This window comes from Scophthalmus maximus, chromosome 6 (genome assembly GCF_022379125.1).
Source record: "Scophthalmus maximus strain ysfricsl-2021 chromosome 6, ASM2237912v1, whole genome shotgun sequence".
NCBI classification, from domain to species: Eukaryota; Metazoa; Chordata; class Actinopteri; order Pleuronectiformes; family Scophthalmidae; genus Scophthalmus; species Scophthalmus maximus.
The window spans coordinates 22,869,574-22,894,765 of NC_061520.1; the positions used below are offsets into that span (position 1 = coordinate 22,869,574).

The 25,192-nt window shown below is 42.7% G+C and overlaps 1 protein-coding gene across 8 annotated transcripts in view; it reads right to left on the reverse strand.

Annotated features, from left to right (window-relative positions):
* The window catches only part of LOC118310104 (band 4.1-like protein 1), a 78,631-nt gene that overhangs the window by 48,176 nt on the left and 5,263 nt on the right, over positions 1 to 25,192 (reverse strand). For 6 of the 8 annotated variants that reach the window (XM_035632915.2, XM_035632918.2, XM_035632919.2 and 3 more), the window contains exon 2: positions 17,766 to 17,859. The exons of the other annotated variants lie outside the window; for them this stretch is intronic. The gene's annotated coding sequence lies outside the window, so the exon portion shown is untranslated. The remainder of the gene's footprint in view (positions 1 to 17,765; positions 17,860 to 25,192) is intronic. 8 annotated transcript variants of the gene reach the window in all.

The window sequence follows — 25,192 nt, forward strand, 5'->3', positions numbered from 1 at the left end:
GCTGCTCAACGAGCGTTCGCTGCAAAATTAAAACGCCCTTTCTTTTTACCATGGTAACTGCAGGTGTTGCCAAATCAACAAGGACTCATAATAATATAATGATGTTATGATATATAATATAATATAATAATGTATAATATAATGAAGTAGGCCTACAGGTAGGGATACAGTATATTATATATGGGTTTGTTCCACCTCTTCCTTTTGCATTGCCAGTAGTTTTTCTGAGCCATGCTTGTAAAAGATGCTGTTTTTCTGTAAGTATGATAGTCACTGACTTATCACCACAGGAAACTCAAAACATTTTAGATACACAGGGACATTGTAAAAGGCCGATGAAAATTAGCTTTCCTTTTTCTTTTTATATACATATTTTTTGGTTAATGTTACCCACTAGAAATTTTGTGAGATTCACAATTTAGCTGTCCAATATGAAAATTCGATGATTAATTTGCACATTTTCCATCGGCCAATGCTTTATTGAGCTGCCAGCTGATGCAAAATATCGAACAAGTAAAGTGGTCCCTCTACTGTAACGCATGCTAAGTAAGCCAACAACGGATCGAAAACATGCAACATTTTTGCCGACACTAGTCATCAAACAAAAGCCAGAGACTAAATCGTATTGAATTGCTGTGAGCGGTAAATTCACCACGTCTAAGCAGAAGGTAAAGCTACTCGGACTCACCCTGGGTCTCCAGGTCTGCAACAGGCTGTACAGGCTCAACACCTCAACCATGCGGACAGGACGATTTGACAGCAGTGGACGATTTTACCCTGGACTGTTAAAGTGAAGAGCGCTCAATCTGCAGCTACTGAAAAAACAGTAATGCTCAACCTGAGTCGTCTGAGTGGTTCTCTGGCTTTCAGGGGGGCCGCCCTAGATGTTTTACCCTCTTGATGCATGTAGTTCTCAAATCTTTCTGGCACTAACCCCCTGGAGTAATCAGGCTGGTGGGCACAAAAATGTTAATAACTGACAAATAATATTTTGTGATGACAGTTTAGCATTGTGTTTTCTTTTCTTTATTTTTGAGTGAGTAAGATCTATTCTAAGGCAAATTACTAGAGCTGGTGCAGGTGATGAAATGGAACAGCCATTCCCCAGTCTAATACATGTAGTCTTTATATTCTGCCTACTTTTTTTGTAATATAACTATTACAAAACAACCATTTGGTGACCCCTGGAAACTATTTTGAGACGTTGGACCCCAATGTTGAAAACCACTGAGCCGCAGCTATTAGTTGTCTTGGTCACAGAGGATAAGTCAAAACGAGAACCTGAATCCAGTAGACTGTCCTCCAACAAAGAAACGACCAGATAGGTCATTTGTTCAAGCAGCTAATGACGACGTATGTGGTCGTTTTAAAGGCCGCAGACGTCTAGCAGTAGTTATGTACACAGTCGCTAGAGGTAAGCGGTGGACCTGGCAAGCTGTCAAGTTTGTGTATTTAAATTGATTTGCTTATATTCTAAGTAATTGTTCAGATTCTCTGCCATGTCACCGTAACCCAAATATCACCCTTAACCTTTACAAGCTCATCAACCATGCGTAGGTAAAGCAAATGCTGACAAACGATGCTCTGAGGCTAAAAGTATTTGTGGCGTACCTCTTGTCGTGTGAGACTCTTTTACTGAGCATTTGTTTTGCTCTCTGTGGTATGAGATTTTACACTCTTTGCTGCCATCGATCTGCCCCCCTCAACGCGTCCTCTGCTGCTTGTCCTTAAGAAGCGACACAGAGGGTGCTGAGCAGCCCACAGCCCTGTACAACATCTGTGGCACAATCTGCCAGCCGGGCTGAGCATCTATTCCACAAGGTTACCCACTGAAGTCATAGGACAGGGGCCACATAAACTGCTCTGGACCAAGAGCAGTTTCATGTGCCAGACTAACTCAGTCGGGAGGATTTCCATCATTTTGACATAAAGTCTTGAAGGATCAGTTCGAGTGCATTTTATATGAAGATGTCTTTTGACATTTATGAATCATGATTAATGTAAATGTAGAGGACACTGCATAAACAAACTGACATCAGTCACTTTGAGCAGACATGGAATTTAAATATATTATTTCAAAGGAAGCACTGGTGTTTGGGTAATTAGGTGACTTTAGCTCCTATTCCTACTTTAAGGCTGCAAGTGTTATGTCCAAGGTCAATTCATAATCTTCTAATTTGTGACTAACTGACTGAAATGTCAAAAACAGTAGCAAAAGACAAGAAAAGCTGAAAATGTAAGCTCACATCTCATACTGCTTCACCAGTGAAAAGGCAAATTGAAGATGAGGCTGATGCTAAAAAAAACATTTATTTTCCTCTGTAAATATGCAGCCGCAGTTCTAACAGAGAGAAAGGCAGAGGCTCAAATCCAAAGTAAACCCAGTGTTGCTGCACTACTTACTTTATGTATTTGAGGAAGAACGCTGAAGTTTCACTAATAGTCTCCAGAGACAGAAACAAAGTCTGAAATGCTCTTAGTCTCCAGGAAATCGTATTATAACTACTGTCACTTATTTGCATGAAGACAACCAGACTGGAAGTATCCAGCACAGAGTACTGATCATTTCCAGTCTGTCTAGAAAGCGTGCTTGTGCACAGAATCTAAAGGAAATCGACCCGCACAGATTTCAGCTTGCACATTGAAGCGATATTCATCAGCACTGTGTGAACTGTGAGCAGTACAAGAGGCGTGTGGCACAACATCGCCATTGTTTTGACAGTGAAGAGGTGCTTTTACTCCCTGGTGAAACACACGCTCCTGCAGTTTCTGGATTTATGATTTTTATATCGCTGCTTCAGATTTACAACCATGTAGAACTCAGAGCAAGTTCATCCTAATGCTCTGCAGCAATCTCACACACTGGAAACACTGGGACACAAATCCTGGAGAAAGGGTGTCCATCTTTTTTTTAAGTAACTCCAGACCAAACTCAAAATTTTTAAGAAAAAGAAAGGCCAATGGCTCAATTCAGTCTGATATATCAAACGTGAAATCAGTCCAGCTATCAAAGTCAGTATCTTACATTTAATTTGATCATGGATGAAAGCCAATAATAATAAGTTAGTCTCTTCAGTATGATAAAAGAAAATGAAAGCAGTGAGAAACATGGAACACTCAAGGGAGTCATGTTTGGAAAAACAACATATGGAAAGGTTGGTGAGAGATAAAAGTGTTTCTCTGCATTCGGTCCCTTTTCGATCTAACCCCTTCCCGAAACATCAGAAGATGTTACATTTTAATTTTATATTGTGAATATGATGAATATGCTTTGTAGTTCAAAACAATAACATCAAATGAAAGGTTCATGTAGCAATTTAACTCCTGCTAATTAACCACATCATAATGCCCATATTCAATTGTAGAAACAGGGGGAAGGGGCATTCTGGAGTCCATTAAATACCGTTCAATAAATAAAACTGTTTACTGCAACAAGCCTGAGTGGGAGAGATGTGATGCTGCATTTACTGGCTTATAACATCTGCAGTGCTAGATTTGCACACAGCAAATGCTACAAGCTGACAAGTTAAGACGGAGCAGGGGAGAATTCCCCCACACTCACACATCCCAATCCCTTTATGAAGGATTTCGGCGACGCCTCAAGTCTCGCTCCTGCATTCACCACTGAGATACAGATATGTCTGCCAAATAATCGCATCCTATTCTGACCACATCTCCCTTTCCCCCCTTTGTCACTGCTCTACTGTGCCGCACTTCACAGTCTCAGGAGGGGGAAAAACAACATTCCGAGTGTAAACCCGGAAGGAGAAATAATCCGCGGGCTGACACAGTTATGCAACGTTTGCAGTTACTCCAGAATTTGACTGGAGTTCACACTGGGACACCCAGCAGACTCCTCACTGCCCCTGTGAACACGCATTTCAGAGTCCAATATGTACACGCGGCACAGCCCGGTCCTGAAGCCGAGACAACGGAACATTCTGACTTTGTCCAAACACAAAGACAAAACACACGCGCGCAGATCAGCCGCAGCCTGCATCGTGTTTGTACGAAGGCAACACAAACGCTCCAACAATCTGTGCTGTCCTCCCACGAAGGGCATGCCAAGAGCCACTGCGGCACGGGAGGCCTACTGCATCGGTCTGTGCACACGTGTATGTGTGTGTGACTGTGTGTTGGGGGGGGGGATGGGCGAAGGCGTGTACTTTTTTTGACTATCATGTGTTGATAGCTTGGCTTCGAACCCCCGATCTCCGCGTGGGAGACGGGCGCTCTACTGAGGACGATAAAAGTCGCAAGGCGCTAGCATTAGCCGCTGGCACGTCTCTTAACGTTAGGGTGGCCAACTGTCCCGTATTAGCCGGGACGTCCCTTATACTATCCCGTAATTGATTTGTGCCATTGGCGACCTCCCTTGCCCCACATGTCGACTGCCACGCGGATCTAACCGCTGACTGATCCAACAGCAACGGCAGCCGCGCCGATCACCACACTGGAGAATGACCACCAACACCTGTCGTCGTCCAGTCGCAGGAAATGCGCCGAATTCCCCCACAAATGGAAAGAAAATGACGGCAACGTGTGGCGCCGTTCAGTCAACTCGGCGGTGTGGAAGTACGGATATACCCAGAGCGCGGCCCTAGCGTAGGCTGTTTCGGCTAATGCTAAGGGCGCCATGGGGCATGGGGCATAGAGTTTATGTCCCGGCTCCGACTCTATTCTGTCTATTAGTTCTGCGTTGGTGCGCTTGTCCGTGGGCGTGGTCTTCCTGAGTTCCTCGCTGGGCTGCACACCTGTTCCCGACCAAGCTCGTTGTCTTCTGTCGTCGCCAGATTGTTGGGTCTCCACTGTGGTCAGACACTCGGCCACTTTCTTCTACGACTTTGTTGAGATCTCCTGTCGGTGATTTTACCGAAGCTGATTTTGCTCCTCCGATCGTTTTGCTCGGTTTCTGAGGCAGGCAGTGCCCGGTGTGAGCAGGCAGTCCTGGAGCTCTACCTAACTGCTCAACGTCGGCACTCTCAATCCTCACCCTCCTTCGCTTGAAAGACTATTAAATTGGTTCAGACTTTCAGGGAGTCTGGTTGTCTTTCATTTCGGGTCCAAATTCTAGCTCAGCCCTGAACTCTTTTAACTGCAAAAACAGACCAACTGGCCCTGAACTGTCAGTTAAGAGTTGACAATATGATGATCACTGTCTGCTATCCTGATGTGATGCAAGTAACCAATGCATGCTCTGTAAACTCCTTGGGGGTGGGGGGACGCCGCTCAAAAATTTTGCCTAGGGCACCACCATTGCCAGGGCTGGCTCTAGATATACCTGCTGTTAACTAACAAACTATAATTAAACCCTAAACCTAAACCATGCCAAGGCATGAGAGTTATGTAATAATATTTAATCAAGAGATTAGCTATAATTATGACAAATGGCTTAAAACAATACACTGTATATTCACACAAAACCATAGCCCGGCAGGCCAACTGTCCGCGAGTGAGGTTTATACACACTGCAGTGGACTGGCTGGTTCCACCGTTACATGTGCAAAACAAAACAAAACATGCAAGAATTAAATCCCCCTTCCAAATGCTCTTGCTTGGTGAGATTCTGAAAACCTGCGCAGTGATCAAGGCGAATGGGACCAGGATCGTTAGGTAAATCATCTATTGTCTCATGAACCCGAGTGTTGACAGTGGGTGATCCATTTAGGATTTGATCATTCTATCGCACTATAGACTGTCACCTTACAGCGCCTAACTTAGTTTAAAAATGTCTATTTTAGGTATTTTTATATGGTCTATTGGTGAAGTAGCATTATTCACTTTAAGGGGGGGATACACAAGCAAGTTGTCTTTAGCCATATCCAGTTGCAGGCCAAAGAAAATTATTATTAAATTGTGGCTCTTATTATTTTAACATCAATTGAAAGTTTAGTCTTAGTGTAAATTTTCAGTGCAAGATGATATTCATATAATAACAATGAATCAGATGAAGATGTGAAAACAATATGACAGTGTGAAAGGACTAACTTGTAAAAATGAACCAGCAGAGAACTATCACCTGAACTGGCAGCTCTTCTCGGCTTGACAGAGATTTTACAGTGTGTTTCAGCTCATCGATCCAATTACATTACTGCTTGTGATTTCTCTAAAAGACCCACTGTCCACTGCCCGCTCAGCACCAACCAGCAGACAGACTCACTGAGAGACGAGCTGGTGAACACAGTGGAGCCTTTAGCGGCTGAAGAGGGAGCCGGTAAAGAAACAAAGTTGCCACATCAAATTATAATGGTGTATGTACAGTACATAACAGTCTTGTATATATCCAAGTTTTATATTCATTCTAAAGCTAAATCTGTGAATGTATTTTCTTATTATTGCAAAGCACTTTGTGCTGCGCTTCTTTGATCAAAGGTGGTGTGCATAAACTGTGCCCTCGGCTAAAATCTGAGCCTGACATCTGTGTGTGTGTGTGTGTGTGTGTCTCGCACTGCACTGTTTGTCGCCTCAGAGACCCTCACGGATCGATGGCACAAAGCTTTATGCATAATCGCCTGTTTAATATGCTTGTCCTGCACCGGAGATATAATTGGAACCTTTAGTTAAAACCTGCCAGTTATAAATTCTATCAGTGTGGGCTAAACAAGGGCTGACGTGGAACCTACCTGGGTGGATGAATAACTGGGGAGGAAAGGAGGGTCTGAATGCTGCAAGCACACTATATCCATAATTCCTCTAAATCACCAAATTCCATTAATTATCCACAAGAAGGCTCAGTGGCAGAAGAAGCTACTCATCACGTGGCCAGACTTGTTGATGTTCAAGTCCCTTATGTGTTCGGTGATGTTCTACACTTATGCTGATGTCTGTCTGTGTTTATTAGGAGCTATCAGAGGATGCGTGGATCGGCAGCTTCTTAGCTGGTTATGATTCCCCTCCTATATCCCGAGTGCATCCTGTTGAATAATGCATTCCTCTATTAAAGGACTAATTTTGTGTCTTCCCTAAGACACAGAGAGTCTCCCTGTGACACATCTAAATAACACCACAGGAACAAATGCACTTAACGGCAGTCGAAGGGAAACGTTTTGCCCACTTTTCTACCAAAACTTTGCGTGAGTCTTAAAATGAAAGCCATATCCAAAGGTCAGAGTTCAATGATTTGAATGTCTTAGGATCCATTAGAGGATTTGGCAGCCACATTTCTAATGCATGTTTGTAATGATGCATCTCACATAATGTTTCTTGGTCTTTCAGCCATCATAGACAGAATATAGGCCATTCACCTATCACTTTTTAAAGGGGATTGTAAAATGTTTTATTAATCATTTACTTTACTTAATCACTATTGCTTTTGATTATTTAAAACCCATTAAAAAGAGTGTCACCATGTTGTGAATAATCTCTTGCTGTTGGGTCATTACAAATGCATTAATTTCTTTCTAAGCCATCAATCTGCAGCTCTACATGTTAATAAGTTGTTCACCATGCGTAATAAGCTCTAAAATCTGCAGGTTTACATGATGATAATGCATTCCACACTTCAGTAAGACACTGGCAAATAACAAGTAAGTCACCCTGCAAACAAGAATTTTAGAAATGTCATTAATTAAGGGTCTTACTACAATTGACCAACTGCAGTTGTGAAATATTAAAAACATTTTCATGAGAGGTCAAGTGGTCAAATGATGCACTAAAGAGCCTAACAGCCAAAGTGTCCTGCTGGAACCTAAAACTTGTACTCATTAACGGCTTAGAACTGATATATGAAGCATTGGTAATTGATTCACTAGCCATTAATAAAGTCATTTATGAACTTATAAACCTTGTATGATTGGTGTCGTATTCGAAACAAGCCTTTGGATGCTGCTAAAATGACTTCATCAACCATACGCACCAGTGACAGAGTCAATACTCTTTGACTCAAACACTTGCTGCCACTTCTCTCACGAGAGATATACAACCGTGGAACAAAAAAAATTCACCAGCATGGGTGCCAAAACTGACAGCTGTCCATGTTCAGATAACATTTGGATATCAGTGCGCTACAAGTTCCAAGGATAGAAAAAACAAAAACATGCAGATTTTTTGGTTTGAGAGGAATAATCTCCATGTATAGTCTATCTGGTGAATGTAGCCTTTCAAAGCCACATAACAACCATCACTTCACTCGTGGGAAAAAAAAACAGTTCTGGGCAATTTAAGGTGTAGATGGCGGACATGGACAAGATTAATTTGCAACAAATGGATCAGCATTTAACCAGTCAGAGGTGTGAATCATATATTTGACATATTTTGTACCACTCCTCTCCGGGATCCATATTTCCCACATAATTTAAGAACACTACAACCAGAAGAATCCAAATTTTAACTAGTAGCCCATGAACAGTTTTCAATAATATTTCACTACTAGGTCAATACTCATCTCAGGGCACAAAGCAAACAAGAAGCCGACTGTAAGTCAGCTGGACATGGTAGGTCTCGCACAGCGAGAGGAGGCAGCAGCACACCAAAACAAAAACACCTTTCAATTCCGTCCTTCCTCCTTTCATGGGATAGCTGGCAGTCGGCCGACTTGAAATAAGAGCGGCTGAATGTGCTGACCCAGCACTCTGCATGTAAACGGTTATCTGTCCTGTCAGCCCTGCCCGTTGAGAGGATTGAATGCTGGTATACACACCCTCACTCTCTCGTACACACACAAGCAAAGACACTTATGCAGACGAAACAATGCTCAATAGTGGGTCCTTGAGTATTAGCCATGGATCATTGAGACTGGCTGAGAGAAATGCAAATATAATCACTTAAGTGGACATTTTTCCCCAAACCATATTTTCCAGACCTTTCTCCAGGCGCCGTCTGCCCCAGTGGTGAAGAAGAGTCGAAGCTGCACGACTGTTATATAAATTGGGGTCAGACCAATACAACCATGTGCCAAATTGACTGGCTTTCTATTTAAAATTATAACATAATCAATCTTCAACCTAATCCTCACACTGGCAAACTATTAACTGAGAACTATATTCGGAAATGTTGATATTCTAATTGCTTATATTGCAGATGGCCAACCAGAGGAATAATTACAATGTGGTGTAAAGGGATTTCAACCAGCTGAGAGGTCTGCAGCCTGTAAAAACTGCCTCAATCCAACTTAAAGAACAGCCAGCCCATTGATAAACCATGTCGGTTCTATTAGATTTAGTGTCACATGATGGTCTGAAATTTGTGAATCTGCGGTAAACACAGAATCCTTGTTGTGCAGCAACCAGTATTCCGATACTTCTTAGAGAGCAAAGTGGAAATACTCAACGCAATATTGACTTTCATTTAATATGATACGAAGAGTGCTCCGTGAAGTTTCATTTCGAAGTCGCATCCAGAGGCATCGGGTGAATGTGTGCAGACTGGAACAGTTCAAGAAGAAGTCAGTCAGAATCAGGACAGAGCACGACAACAATGTCGAGTCCAAACAGAGACAAGAAGCTGAAAACATAGAATCAATAGCTGTCCAGCAAATTTTGATCTTAATACCAGTTCAAAACTGGTTGACAACCAAGAGCCACAGAGATATCTAAGGAAGGAAAGGTTGAACTGAAGCTGTCACCTAGTCAGATCTTAATCTATTCGCTCATTCATCAGCACAAATGTGCTAGACTGTAACTGCGTCTTTAGTTTCTAGTATCTCCACTATATTCAAAAGCTACTTGCTAACTTCGTCTGAAATTTGATGCAGGGCAGGAAGCCTACTATGAGGTTGTCTTAGCTGGAACAGTCTTCTGCCGCGTCTATAAAGGAAACATCTAATTTTAAGAGTTAATTTATCTACTAAAGGATGATGAACATTCCATAGAGCTGAGGGTAAAGACAGAGTTATGGTAATAATTATCCGTCTCTTTTGCCCCATTTCTGGCTTTTGGCCTCCAATATGTCCCATCAGGAGATGTGACATAGACCACACCACCGTGCAAAAGTTTAAAGCACTAAGGCTTAAGTAAGGGTGCGTTCAAAACTAATGCCTTTATATTCATCATTTTAATTCAAAGTGCAGTTCACAGAATTAAAACAAAAATAAATCAATATTTGGAGTGACCATCCTTTCCCTTTAAATAAGCGCCAGTTCTCCTCGGAACACAGTTCTTCAAAAGTACTGGGCAGGCAGGTTGTTCCGAGCATCTTCGGGAACTTGCCACATTCGATCTATGGATTTGTCTCAATGTCGTCCGTCTCTCGTGTGATCCCTGACTGATCCTGGGGCCACAGGTGTAGCACTGGGGGGACAAAGGAGACAGACTACCCAGGGCCCAAGGGTGTGTGGGGGGGCCTGGAAAGCCTGGAAAATAATTGTTGTTTGAAATTTGTTTTTTCTCAGTAATTAGTGTCACAACAAATTAAAAATTGGCCGAATACATTGGTTGAGAGACTGAACTATGTATTTCAAAAAATAGTGGAGGTTCTCTGACGGCTGTATGTTTGTGGTCATTGGCATGCTGTAAAATGAAATTGGGATTCATCAGGTGCTTCATAAATTGGCATTGCGTGATCAATAAGAATGTAAGCTCTTCAGTGTCTTAAACTTTACTGTATGTAGTGTATTCATTGTATAGCATTGTATTAACTTGGGAGCATGTGTGTGTTTTGCTGTTAGGAAGCCCTGGGTCAAAATCTCAGCCGTGCTTCAGTTGGCATGATCTTGATGAGTCTGTGTGGGTTTCCTCCCACGCCAAGTCTTACATGTTTAAAAATAATGTTACCATTGCTGTTGGCTAACAGTAGGCGCTGAATTGGACTTTTTTCCCTGGACGTGCAGAATGGTTGACCTCTGCCCCTTAGAAGTTCGGATGGATCAAATGCAGAGGACGAATTTCAGCCACGGGGGGCCAAAAAGTTAACTTTTTCTAACTTTCAAAATAACATCAACTATCAGCCTTCAGCTCATTCTGACCTAAATAAACAGCTCTGACACATAAAAGATGACACTGCTGACAATTTGAGGCAGTTTTACATTTTTACTACATGCCGCTGGCTGTTTGAAGAGGTATTATAATAACCTTGAGAAGACGGTGAAATTGAGCTTCTATCAAATGAGTGTAAAGGATGAGTCAGTGGCAGACACCTGTGATTGATGCAGTGTGATAAAAAGCCTCCCTCCATATCTAACATTGATCTTCGCTCTGCTTCCTGCTCTCGACTCATGTGGAAGTCTGCTCAGAAGGGGAAACAGACAAGATGGCTAATAACCTGTTGCTCTGTTTAATCAATGAGTCTGGCCGAGATGCCAACATCACGTCAATATGAGAAATCATGGAAGGTGTGTGTGTGCGTGTGTGTGTGTTTGTGTGTTGGGGGGATGGCGGAAGTGCAATTCTGCCCGAAGGGGGCACAGAGTGGAAAGCCTGAAAGGCAGGGACGGACACTAAGACACAAGAGAGACAAGACGTGTTAGGATGCAGTATTCTCAAGACAAGTGCAACCCCTTCAAATAGACTGAGTGTACCTTGTATTGAAGCTGTTATTCAAGGGCTTAATCTTTTAATGTTGAGTCATTACTTATATGGCGGGATTGGACTTCCTGTTTTAATTAGTCTCAGTTCGATATGCTTCAATTCTTGATGGTTCAGCTACAAAAAACAATATTGGACAAAACCTTGAGTCAGCATTCATCCATGGACCTTGAATTTCTGTTTATTCCATTATTGAGCCAAATTGTTGTTGTATGCTTTTCAATATAAAAGTGCGTAAAGTGCAAATTAAAGGTTAAATTGGAAATCCATTACACATTAAAGGTCCCCTATAATGAAAATTACTACTTTTCACGTTTTTTTACCCTAAATATGTGTTAACGGAGCCCCCAAACGTCATAAAAGTCCATCCTCTCTCTCTTTTTCTGGCTCCAACTTTCACAAAACGTGTGCTCAAGAGATGTGTTCAGCTTGCAGCGTATCGTTACGTCACGATGCTCCTCATCCTGGCCTCAGCTCCTCCTCCAGGTAGTCTCCCACACCCAGAGCTCGGTGTGGTTCACGCCCACTGAAACCTGCTAAACGTATCTTGCCGCGGCCATGTTTCATTTCCTCGCTAACATCAAATCCCGGTAAACAACAATGGCCAAGATACGAGGTCACTCTGTTGCTGGTTGCAAAAACGGACACAGAAGTGTCCATATTTTGCCTTAGCGCCGCAGCTGATGTGGCTATGTTGTAGAGCACATCCTATTGATGGACAGGCTGAGTGAATAAAGCATGACTGAACGCCACTTCATTATTTAGAGTTATAGCGGTAATCTGGCCCTGCACTCGTGTTTTCATTTAGCTTTTTGTGAAACTTCATACCGGCGTTCACCGGCGTGCTGACGCCGGGGTGACGCCGGTGAACGCCAGGGTGAACCCCGCGAACGCTGGGGTGAACGCCGGGGTGACGCCGGAAGACCCGGGGTGAACACTGCGAACGCCGGTGAACGCCGGGGATGAATACCGCGAACGCCGGGGTGTATATTATTACATCCCGCAAGATTAAAAGTATCAAATTATTTAGAAATGTGTTTGTTTTATGAAGGATAAAAAACAGGCCAATCTTTTGCTTTGTGCAAAGAGTAGTCTGACGGTCTCTGTATTGCTGCGATGTTCAATGTTTTACCCTTGAATAACAAATAATTGAAAAGCTTGTTTGCTGCATTACTTACACATAAATTACCGGAAATGAATTTAAAATCACTTATGCATTGATTATCAATCTTTATTGGCGGTAGATTTCCAAAAATTGAAAGAAAAACTAATTTGGGGAACAATAATCTTTCACACACACACACACACACACAGTGACTTTCATTGATGTCATTATATGAATTTGATGAATAGCTTCATTTCTGCACTGAAACAGAACAACGCACACTAACAGAATGGTGTTGTCTCCCCTCTTATCACTAATCATATGAATTACAACATTTTGTGTGCTGAAGTCAATGTACTCTTCATCTCCACATATAAAATTTTCACACTGAGACAACAAACCCACACTGGACAGGAGTTGTTGAAAAATTAATATCACCACAAACTATGAAATATGCACAACCAGAAAGTATAACAAGCATGAATTATGAATGTGGGCACTGGGCACGATGAGCAGTGATGAAGGAATAAACGATGTACATAATCCAACACAGAGATGTGGATTCCAAGCAGAGCTCATTCATCTTCTATGCTCCGACTGAACATAGTCCACTGCCCTGAAGTCATAGCAAAATGTCCCGAACAGACTTTTTAATATTCCATTTCTTCACCGGTTAAACAATTCAAATGGCAGGATGATGCCCTCTATGCTGAGACCAGGCCTATAATTGAGTTAGGATCACCAGCCGAAGGCCACAAGAGGCCACCAGCACAAGGCTTGTTGCGTTCTTCAGACACACAGAGCTGGAATTATATTCAACAGGAGAATATTTTAATTCCACTGAATATCTGAAGCTCAGTCTGCATGCACAGGCAGCACTTGGGCGGGGCGGGATAGGGCCGTTAATTCTACTGCTGTTGATTCAATGTAGTAACGCCCCCTCTTATGCACCAGATTCACTTCAGGCGAGTTCACATTGCTTGTGTTTACTTGAAGTCCCTACAATCATTAGTGGATCAAACTATTTGTAATGTGAAAAGGGGTAGTAGCCTGCAGAACCAACAGAGACTCATCACCAGACTGTTCCCCTTCAGCTCTACAGAGCTTTGCAGATTTTCCCCAACCCACCGCTTTGGCTGTACAGCCCACAACTTTACCGTTGTGATTCGGTCTCACTGCAGGTATCAGCATCATTTCAAGCCGGCATGTGTTTCAGTGATAAGATTCTGATAAACCCACCGTGTGTTGCCTGCCAACAACCAGTAATTAGAGTGAGGTTAACAACTTAAAAGGAGAATGATGGATGCAAACGTCATCACTACCAACTCGCCAAGATCATCCTTTCGAAACTAGTGGCAATGAGACAGTATAGGCAGGCAACAAAACGGAGAAAGCTCTGGCACCGCCCGCCTACTGTGTGACTGCATGTCATCAGTGAGTCAAACGTCTCTTTCCTGTTTATATATGCATTTGAGGAATGATGCTGCAAAAAGAAATAAAACAATGGATTTCGGCTCACACAACTTACTGAGGCAAGGATAGTTCTTTGCTTCTCAAGAGCAGGAGGTGCAAACTAAAAACCAAACCGCATCCAAAACAAATTGAAATGTTAAAAAAAGGGTCCTAGCCCAAGACAAACAAGGGACAGGGAGATGCAAATTGTTTTGTTGTTGTTTAATTTTAACTCGAGCATGACGCTCAATGAACTGTGAAGTCACTGTGGGCATTTGCAGTTTGCATCTGGCTTGATCTCCCTCAGGATTCTAGCGAGACGTCAGCCCTATCAACACCATCTCCACCCTCCACCTGCTCTGCTCTCAGCCTCTGCTGTCTCATTCTTGAATCTTGCCACTTCATTAATATCTTTACCTTTCATTATAATTTCTTTTCTCCAAGCTTGGTAATCTGGGACAAATCCCATTACCAAACTACTTGTTTCTCCCTCGCACGGAGATCGGCCCCGGAGCGCAGTCCCAGGCGTGGACTGCGTAATGAGCTGCTGCCTTAGTAAATTAAAAGCTAAATGGACACAGGTTGCAGTGTCGGAAATTGAATGAAATGGGCAGAGCAAATTTGCATGTCCTTTTATGTTAGTCATTCTGGTCTAAAGTGGAACTGTTGAATGAGACGTTTCAAATATTTGACAAAACGGACACCTCTACTACAGGTCCAGGAAAGGGGATAATGTGTAGAGGCTAGGTGCAGTAGCGACAGCTAGTTTCCTGGAGGGAAGGGAGCTCGTAGCTTTTAGGACAGAACAATGGACTAGAGTTACAAAGGTGCAGCTCCATCAATCCTAAACACCATCGCCAGGGTTGTCAATCTAAAATGAGCAGCCACTTGCAGCCAGCAGCACCGGAGTCGGACATGGGAGAGTTTGTGGGAGTCCAAGATGAGCATGCAATGCAGGATGATTTGGGCTGGGCTGAATGTTCGATTGGTAGTCAGCTTGGTGCTCATTCTCTGGAGTAGTGTGTCTATTTCCAGTCTACAGTCCAGTCTGGCGACTGGATGTGAATATGAATTAGGGTTATATAAACATTGATCCCTGAAAAGTGGGGCTTCCGGATGAAATCCATCTGCGTTGCATCACTGAAAGTGCAGTTTGTCTTGATGCAGAGAAGATAAATATGAACACTTCGAACTATGAAGGATTGCAACAGTAAGTGAGAAATGGTCCCCTAAACATGAGATATTAAAAAATGTGGCTGTAATAAATATGAATTATGAATATGGTTGGTTGAGTGTTGAGGGATTAAGTGATGACACAAAGCAGCACAGAGAAGTGAATGATTTTTGTCCCGCCCCGCTCCACCCATCCGTGTGGGCTACATTTGTTACTGTGCTCATGGGGCTATAGCCACAAACAGGGCGTATCAATCGCAGCGAAATGTGAAATGTGTCATAGAGACATTGCTCAAGTTATTTCATTAGTTTTATTTGTCTATCTGTTTGGAAATTCCTATGGCAGCATGCTGCCCATCTTGGCCGAGGAAATGTGGAGGCAGATGGAACAGCAACTGCAAAATGTCTGCTGACTACTGACATTTTACATGAATAGACATTTATAGCTACACAGAACATTCAATAAACACGTCTGTCACTCCTGTGCCTCAGGCGGTAGACAGGGTTTTCCACCAATCGGACGGTTGGTGGTTTGAGCCCCTGTTTCTGCATGTGGAAGTGTCATTGGGGAAAATACTGAAGCCCAAACTAATGGCTGAAGGACTGAGGGATTTGCTGTCACTGTGTTACTGCAGTGCAGTTCAGTCGATCAATATGTTCATAGAACATTATCAGCCTCATGTCCTTCGACACTGTCAATGCTGACAGCCAGTTAGTTTAGCATAGCACAAAGACTGGAAACAAGGGGAAATACCCTGGCTCTTTGTGAAGGTAATAAACTTGCCTATTCACATGTTAATCGACCAACCTCTTATCCATATGAACACAGCACTGTAAAAAAATGCCCAGTATTGAAGTATTGATGCTAAGCTAAGTTAACTGGCTTCTGGTTGCAGCTTCATGTTTCTCCTACAAAAATACGAGCAGTATGCATATTCTCATCACACTATAGTTACGTTTGCTTCCAAATGTAGCAACATTTTCCTGAAAATGTGCGAAATAATATTTAAATAAATGTGCATTTCCATCTACTATGCAGATATAAGTTGAGCACATCGATATAAATGTTTGGTGGCCCAATTCCTACAGTTGAGTACTATTAAACCATTGCAGAAAAAAGAAGGCGCCAGCGGTATCAATTATAAAAGCAACAAACAAACCTTGGAAAGTGAGGAAAATATGGCATTTACATTAAGTCAACGTATCAACATTACAGTCTCCTCATCTGTGCACATTTATCTGATATTTCGTCTGCAGTCAGTTTTCGTCTCTGCAATTGAGCGGAAAAAAAACACAGAATCATGGCTGTCTTTTTGTGAAAACACAGTATAGCTACAGGCCAGTCGGGACCGTGAAAACAATCCATGAAACTAGACAGCCAGAGGCTAAAATGAGGCTTTGTGTTATGACAACGTTTATAATCAAATACTGGAGTAATGGTGGGCGGTGATGACTCAGGTGTGGAGGCAAAATCTAGTTTGCTCTCAGAGTAAACAGTGACTGGAAGGCCCTTCTCCACAGTAAACACAGTAAACTCCTTCTCAACACAGCCCAACCTGGACTGCCTCTATAGAGTGAGAAAGCAGCACATATAATAAGAAAATGACAAAGGTTTGTCATCGTTTTTGGGGGGTTTTTACAGTTTCACAGCCACAGGAAGTCATTCTGTGGGATGGAGTTATTCTATTTCTTTGGTAAATTTCACACTTGATTTATAGTCTTTGTGTACGAATAAAAGACAGAGTGTGCAGCTACGCTGGTAAAAAAAGGAACAACAAAAATACACATAATTGTGTAAATGTTATGAAGGTGCACCGTTTCACTCCCACATTCCCTTATCTGTTACACAACATGTGCAAATGCAAAGCACTTTAAAAGGGAAATGTTTATGGTGCGAGCCTCCCACTCTCTGCCGAGAGATAAACAAGAGCAGGGACAGTAGCTCGAAGAATTGTGAGGCTTTTATCTCTCGTGAATTTCATTAAATTATTTATTACAATGCTGCCTTCTTGTCTTGTTGTGTATTTGTACAATAAAAAAAAACACCTGCGAAATGGCTGATGCTCTTTTGCTGCACAGTTTATCTTCACAGTACTTTATTAGCATCCAGTGCTGTGATTTGTATTTTGTTTTTCCCTGTGTATTGAAAGCAGCAGAGAGCTGAGAGGTTGGCATAATTTCTACACAAACAATAAATCTGTATCATTCGAAAATGACATAAACGCTCTCAGACATTTTGGAGAATTTAATGGAGCTTCTACTTTTCATTTCACCGTCCGCGCTGTCTTTCAAATCAAATCTCTGAGCAATTGGATCAAACCCCTCTTAGAATTATACTCTATTGCATTTTCCACATGTAAATACATCTCATTTCCTAAGGTGAAGACTATCATTTCTCATCTAATCTGTAATTTCAGGACACCTGGCTTTCATGCAAGTAGCACAAAGAACATTTCTGATATTATTCATCTTCACATTAGCATTTACTCATTTTCTTTAAACTGTACACACACACACACACACACACACACTAGTCAGTGAGCAGGTCCTCAGGTACGTGTGTGATTAGGACTCACCTCCTCCGCTCTAGCTGTAGTTGTAGTTTAAACAGTCTGCTGTGTGTCCGTTTGTTCAAGATGCTGCAGTTTCCTCTGCAGCTGCTTTATCACCCTTCAGTCAGAAATGCAAAGGAGAGAGTTTTTCCATTTGCATTAAACCTTTCATCATTAAAATGTGACACTGAGCACAAACTATTTGTCGACGTGTAGAAAAAAAAACCACATGTATAACGACAAGCAAACACAGACTTTGATCGGTTGACACTAATTCCTCTGTGACTATTGGAGAAAACCGAGTGGCAGACGGTGCAGTCGGCCTTGTTCTCATCCCCACACTCTCTTTGGTAATCATCTTCCCGTTCCCTTCCTTAATCTCTTCTTTCTTCTTTTGCCGGCGGACTACGCTCAAAAATATGTTCCCATTCTTTAAAATCTCACACAGCCGCCAGGCGTACACTCTGAGAGCGCTTTATAGGAGTGCTGCGATGTCATGAGTCGTAGCCAATGAGAAGTGCCTTCCCTGTTTGCATAGTGGAACACAACGTGACACACGGGCTGAAAGACATATCACCCTGACTTAACAGTCTAACCTGTGAGGTTGTCCCATAAATTTGCACTGAATTGATTCTCAAAAATAAGGAACAGAGCACTTCAGCAGTGCAGCTACACATGTCCTAGAAACGTGCATGTAGGAGTGAGCGTAGAATAACAGAGATTTGAATCAAATCTATCAGTCCCAGAGATTGTCCCTCTGGTCAATAATGAACCAGTATCCAACATTGGTCGATCCCCAATTTCCCCTCCATTCTTAAACATACTAGGGGTCGACCGATATGGCTTTTTCAGGGCCGATACCGATTATGACTTATCGAAGAGGCCGATAACCGATATTTGAAACTGATATTTGGCTGCAGTAAAAAGGTGTCAAAATGTGTCAAAATTTAGAATTGATTCACAGAACCTTTCGCCATGACCTTAACCAAAAAAGTGCAGTGAGCTATCAGAAGCATTAATATGAAGTCAAACAAACATGGACGGGACATTGCTAAAGTCCAGAGAGGAGTGACTGCGGCTGCATCAGAGCCAAATTAGCACATTTTAAAATGAAATTATCTTATCAGCATATCGGCTCAAGAAATGGCCAATACCAATAATCAGAAAAAGTGTTAATATCTGCGCTGATAATCGACCAGGCCGACTTCCAGTCACCTGAATTGACCACTGACCTGTTCACCAGAGGGACATAAGCCGACGAGAGGAGGCCGAAACAGTCAGCATTTCAACCCAGAGCACACAGAGAAAGAGAGGGAGGCCGTGGGCATACATCCAGTCCCCGGCTCAACTCTGCTGTTTGTATAGAGCCATTCATCTCCTTATTAGGATCAGCGTTGGGGCTGAAAGGAAGCTACAGGAGCTCCCTGTGTTATTGGTGTCAGTGTCAGAGGATTTGTAAAGATGCTGAACAAGGAGCTCAGTATTTGTTTAGGTATAGACAGCGGACCGGCGCAGAGAGAGACTGAGGCTGAAAAGGCCTGTCGCTACCGCCCAGCAACATTTTACACTTGTCTGTGAAACTTTTCTGAACAGAACCAGTCCCTCGCCAAGCACTACTACTATGTGGAGAACAGAGTGCGGTTTGCTGAAAGCCAACACTAGGCGTCTTCATCTGTGGACTGTGAGTGTTTGGCAGCGCTCTGAGTGCGGCTGAAGTACAAGTGTCTGGTGAGATTGCAGCATTGAAAAGTGCTACCAGAGGCACATCAATCACGGCATGAATTATAAAGGCGCTTCGCATTATCGCTGCCAACCTTAAAAACAAAGGAAGGAAAAATAATCAATGCTTGACAAAGAAGCCATGAATGATCAGTAATAGATGCAGAGTGAAAACATGTTATGCCGGTCAGCCAAGAAAAAAAGAGGAACAATTTGAGAAAAGCGTGCAGCTAAAAACAAAAAAACATCTAACGATCACAGAGGGAGCGGCGGTGCCAACGGAACGGGTGGTGTCCGTTACACCAGGAGTGGCCCCACAACTTTTCTTTGGCGTGCAAGTGGGGAGGGAAAGAAGTGAGAGTGTTTGTGTGGGGACGTGATACAAGCACTAGCGCATGAGTGATCACCAGCAAAAACACAGGAGTGTCAGTCAGGAGAGGATCGACATTTCTGTTACAAACCACTGCTGCTTTGTTGCAACGGCAGGACTGGGATTTGTAGACGATTTTATTCAGGTTTTTACTATTGACAGACACACACACACAATCCCAACAAGGCTGCACACACTGTGACACCGCTACAGCCTTGCTAATGTGGTGAGAGGACGTTACTGGCACACAGCTACGATCAACCTTAACGATAACTACCCCATGCTGAACGTTAAGTTAAGTAAAAGCATCAAAAACCAGAGCCTGTGTCATTTTTCAGTCATTTAAAACCAAATGTGCCTTTAACATTCCTAATGCTACTTTCCTACTTTTTTTGTAATTTGAATGAATTATAATTTTTTTTCTCTTCTGTTACGGTTAGGGTTGCATGAAAATCCGTTTGAAAAAACGTATTCAGTGTTTCCCCCAGGTTTACTGATTTGGGGGGGGGGGGTTAGGGTTAGGGCTCATTAGGGTTAGGTTTCACAAATCATGTTTCATCCACAATCTTTTACACAGGAATGACGAAAAAGGTATGTATGGAAAGTGTCCATGAATGACTCCTGCTTGGCATTATATGTAAAATACAAAAAAATGAGAAATGAAAAAATGAAAAAAAAACTTTTATTAAAATTAATTTTACTTTTCGGGGGGGGGGGGAGATACCCCCCAATTCAATGGTAGGGGAAACACTGGTATTTATGGTGACAAGCCTTGTTTTCTGCACTGAGGTTAAACTCTGAACTATGCTGAACTGGGAAGCAATAATGAAAGAAAATGAAATACAAGAGAAGAAAATATGGGAGTCATGAAACCTGTAAAAATGTGAATTTGACATGGTAAATACACATAGCGCTTTTTTCATGTGTAATCGACCACTCAAGTCTTGACTACATGCCACTCAACCATTCATACACACGCACACACACACACACACACACACACACACACACACTCACACACACACGCACGCACGCACACACTGATGGTACAACTACATAAGGGTGAATTTTGAGTTTCAGAATGTTGCCCAAGGACGCAGACTGGAGGAGTCTGGGATTGTACCATGATCTTTCCTACCTGCTGAGCCACAGCAAGGAAGCTCCTTGCACCAACAACTTCTCTATTGAGCAGCTGAAACTCAAGTTTCTAATGTTCCAAACAGCACATGAATGCACCATAGAACATTCATTATTTTTCCAAAGGCCAAGTCTTCTATATAGCAGCACGTTGAGTCGGCAAGTCTGACTCAACTGTTCAAGTAGCTGCCTTTTTTTCATTCACCCCCCAGCACAACTTACTCACACCTTAGAACTTCAACTCGAACATAATCCCTTAGTCCCAGTGCATACCATGATGCAACCTTACTAAAACTAAGCACAGTAAGAGTCAACATATTCTCCCTGATGCATTATCTGTATAAGGCACATTTTATTAAGTTTTTATAACCTGATTTATTTTATTCTCTATGTTAATTGAAGGTAGGAAAAGAAAAGATCAATTATGCTAAAACACAGTCAGTGTGACTGTAGACTTATAAATGTATTAATTCCAACACCACATATAGGAGATCTGATGATCTAATAGCGTGATGTTGTCATGGGGATGTGATGGAAAAATGAGTGCGTACGCAATGTTATAATTTGCCATTTAATCCAGATTGTGAGTGTGTGGAATTGCCTTCCTCGTGGGGACAATTATCATTCAAATTCAAGGTGAAAACATGTTTTACAGTGAGGGTTAAGGTTACGAAAATAGTAGTAATGATTTAGGTTAAAGTAAGTCACCAGGAAATTAATGTAAAGATGCGTTTTAACCAAAAGTACCCAGACATTTTAGTCCCAGGAACTTTTTCAAGGAACTAAGTCAAAGTCTTTGGACTGTGTCTAAATATCAGGGTAACAGATCAGATTAGGCTGATGAGTCTGATGACATATTAACCACCAACAGCTACAACAAGCTGTTCCACTCCAGTCCACCGGGAGGCAGTAATGCAAAAGGCTACAACAATGAAGCTATGCAAATCGAGCAACACTGCAACAACAGCATTAGTCACAAAGCATATTCAAAACACCAGAAAAACTGGAATATAAATTCCTCTTCCGTGTTTATGTCCTCTAAAATCTGACATTGACTATGGTGACAAGTGTCTGAGCAAATTTTGTCACTATAGAGGTGTTTTCACATTCCTCTCTTGGAGAAGGAATGTTCTGGACGTCTCGGTGTTCGCCCCTCTCCTCTCCTCCAGTCCAAGCGTCGCACCTCGCCGGCCTGGTCCGAGGTCTTGACGGACCTGATGTCGGTGTGCCAGTGAAGGCATTACAACGTAATTACAACGTGACTGGAGGGGGTCTCTAAGTAAGGAAACAGAATTGACATTTACATTAGTTCAAATTATGTTGTGGATATGGACAACAACAAAAAAAAGAGGCAGGTTTTTAAAAATGGTAGCTGAAATAAAAAGTTGAAGTACTCGACCAATCGGGCATCTTAAGGGCTGCAGGTCCCAGCCCAGAGGTTCCTGTACTTGCAGGATGTGTCCTGCATGTGTGTGTGCATGTTTACTGTATTCAAGGCTGCAAAACAAAGCAACAAGTAAGTTGGTGCGACAAACCAAAAAGCCTGAACCACACAGTTGACACACAAAACTTGTGTCACGTGCCTCCTCAGATAATAACTGAGAACAGCAAACACACACACACACACCTTGTATGTGTGTGTGTGTGTGTGTGTGTGTGTGTGTGTGTGTGTGTGTGTACAAAGTGTGGACCAATGACTGCAGCTGTGCCTGGATCTCCCTTCCAACCTGCCTGACCAGTTTAGAAGCCACACGACAGGCCCAAAGGCACTGGGAGTATTTAGTGCATTTACTCCTCCACAGACCATGGCCACAAACACACACTGAAAACAACACTGAAATTCACCGCGAGCTATCCAGCCGGCAGACAAGCAGCCGCTGCCTGCAGCCTGCATGCCGAGGACATCCGCCTGCTTCGCTGGCCACGTGGTGCACAATCATCTTTCAGTCTAATTACCAATGAGATATAATGCAGAGGTCAAGAGTGTATCCACCTTCCTCGTATATGTCGTTAACTACACAGCAGCAGCAACGTTTATCACACAACAGTTACCAAAGGAGCATCATCCTGAAAAGCCAAGTTCAGGTTCATTTTACCTGCAATGTGTGGTAAAAATACTTTTGTGCAAATCAACTCAGGACGCGTGGTTTTGTTAGCGTTTTTCTTCTTTAAAAAAAAAATCAATCTCTCCTAATCCTCTTTTTGGATCTTGGTTTATGTAATTATAAATAATTTGCGCTGAGCCCGACCTTAGTATGAATTTCTCCTCAATTCACCAGGTGACTACAGTGTGAGTGACTCAGCCAATCACACACTGTAATCGACGGGGAAATGGACACAGATCAACAATGGAATTAGCCTTCCTCCTCAGCTTATTGAGGCAAAAGCTCTAATTAACGGTGGCTAAGAGCGAAGTGGCCAAAAGAAAACAACAGCTGCGGGCTTGTTTTTTGGGGGGGACGCCAAAATAGCTGGAGAAAAGTAATTTCATGCGCGATGAAGACAGAATAAACAGAACTCATCCCTTTACCCACATGAACCAACTTTGCCTGAAATTTAGATTCTGCTTTAGTGGAAAAAATAGGGAAAAACAGAGCAGCAGCATTATGGGTATCGCTGCACCAGATCAAAGCCAGACAACAACATGATGAGTCTCGTCCGTGAGAGGCAAGGGATTTGTTCAAAGGAGGCAGAAACCGGGAGGGAGCGAGGGAGGCGAGTGAAGGTATGCAAAGGAAGGAGGAAGAACAGAGAGATCCTGCTGACTCACTGTTATCATCGGGCCGAGGCGAGCTGAGCTGCCGCTCGCGCAGGAGCTCTCTGTCTCCCCTTCGGAAAGGACAAAGTGATGCTTCCCATCTCCTGCAACGGGGGCTAATATGACTGAAGGTTGTAAACAGAGCAGTGAAATAAACACTGCCTTGTTTCATAGAACAGCTTCTATTTCTCTCCTCTCACACCCGAGTGCAGACGGAATGATGCAATCTGAAGAAGGCAACAAATCACCCAAAGCTGTGTGAGTAAAAACCAAAGCTAAAAATAAAGCCAGACAAGCAGCAACGCGATTGCAACCGGTTTGGAAAAGAGACGAGCAAAAGAAGAAGGGAGGAGGACCCCGGGAAGTGTGTGGACATACTATTAAAGCTAAGGCAGTGAAGCAATATGATGTTCGAGGCTCCACTGTGACAAGATTTGGACGGGACTGCAGTGGCTGCAGCATCCTGATGAGACATAATACAATTCCCTTAAAACAAAAGCACACAGCCACAGTGAGAGCTGCCGTTGGACTGAGCCGCTGTAATGTTGCGTTATCCTCTTTTGGTTATTCCAAACGAAGCTCGTAGAAGAGCATGTAAAACAGAATAAGATTAGGTCTCTGTGCATTGGGTAAACAAACACAAAGCTGCAGTGCAGTGTGCCAGTGGAGTACTGCAATTACAGCTGTGTGAGTCAACAATCAATGACACGATGGTGCTCGTCAGCTATCAGGTATCAGTTATTGGTTTGGTGGTGTGTAAACAATCTTTGATTTGCGTAAGGAAAGTTGGAAATATCAATTTTAACACCGACCTTGGCATTTTACTGTCCAAGGTAACGGGTAGGATTCTATTTTTTTGCCCCATGCTGTCCCTGACAAACCCTCTGCATGTGCTTCTCTACTTGTATCGTTCAGAGGGGTAGTTACATTTTAGACTCTAAGTATTGGTTTAAAGGCCAATTTTGGAGAAAGCTTGTTTCTCTCTTAGTTGTTGGTGATGATTTCACTGCAGTAAGTGGGCCGCGAACCCACCGCCTCTGGCATGGGAGAACGACGCGCTAACCCCGAGGCCAAATCCCGAGTCGTAGCATCGTTTGCTCGCACTTGTCTTAAGGTGGCCGCGAGTGATGTTTATAAACTGCACACAGAACCTACAGCTAGCGGACCGTGAGGAAATATTCGCAGATTTTTACATAAAGTGTATTGGATTAAAATCGCTTAAAATCAGTTCACCCCTTTCACACGTGGTGGATTGACTTCTCCTAGAGAGTACCGTTGCCTGCATAATGTCCTCTGTGGCTCTCAATGAGCTTCCTTATTTTTCAAATCTCTTTTTTGAGTTTTCCAGAACAAGCACAATATACATTACAGCAGCAACCCATGGACTACGAGGTGGCAATACTAGAAATGTCCAGATTAGCAAGCAAACCATTACAGAACCAGTAATGAAACAGGCAGCAACCGAAA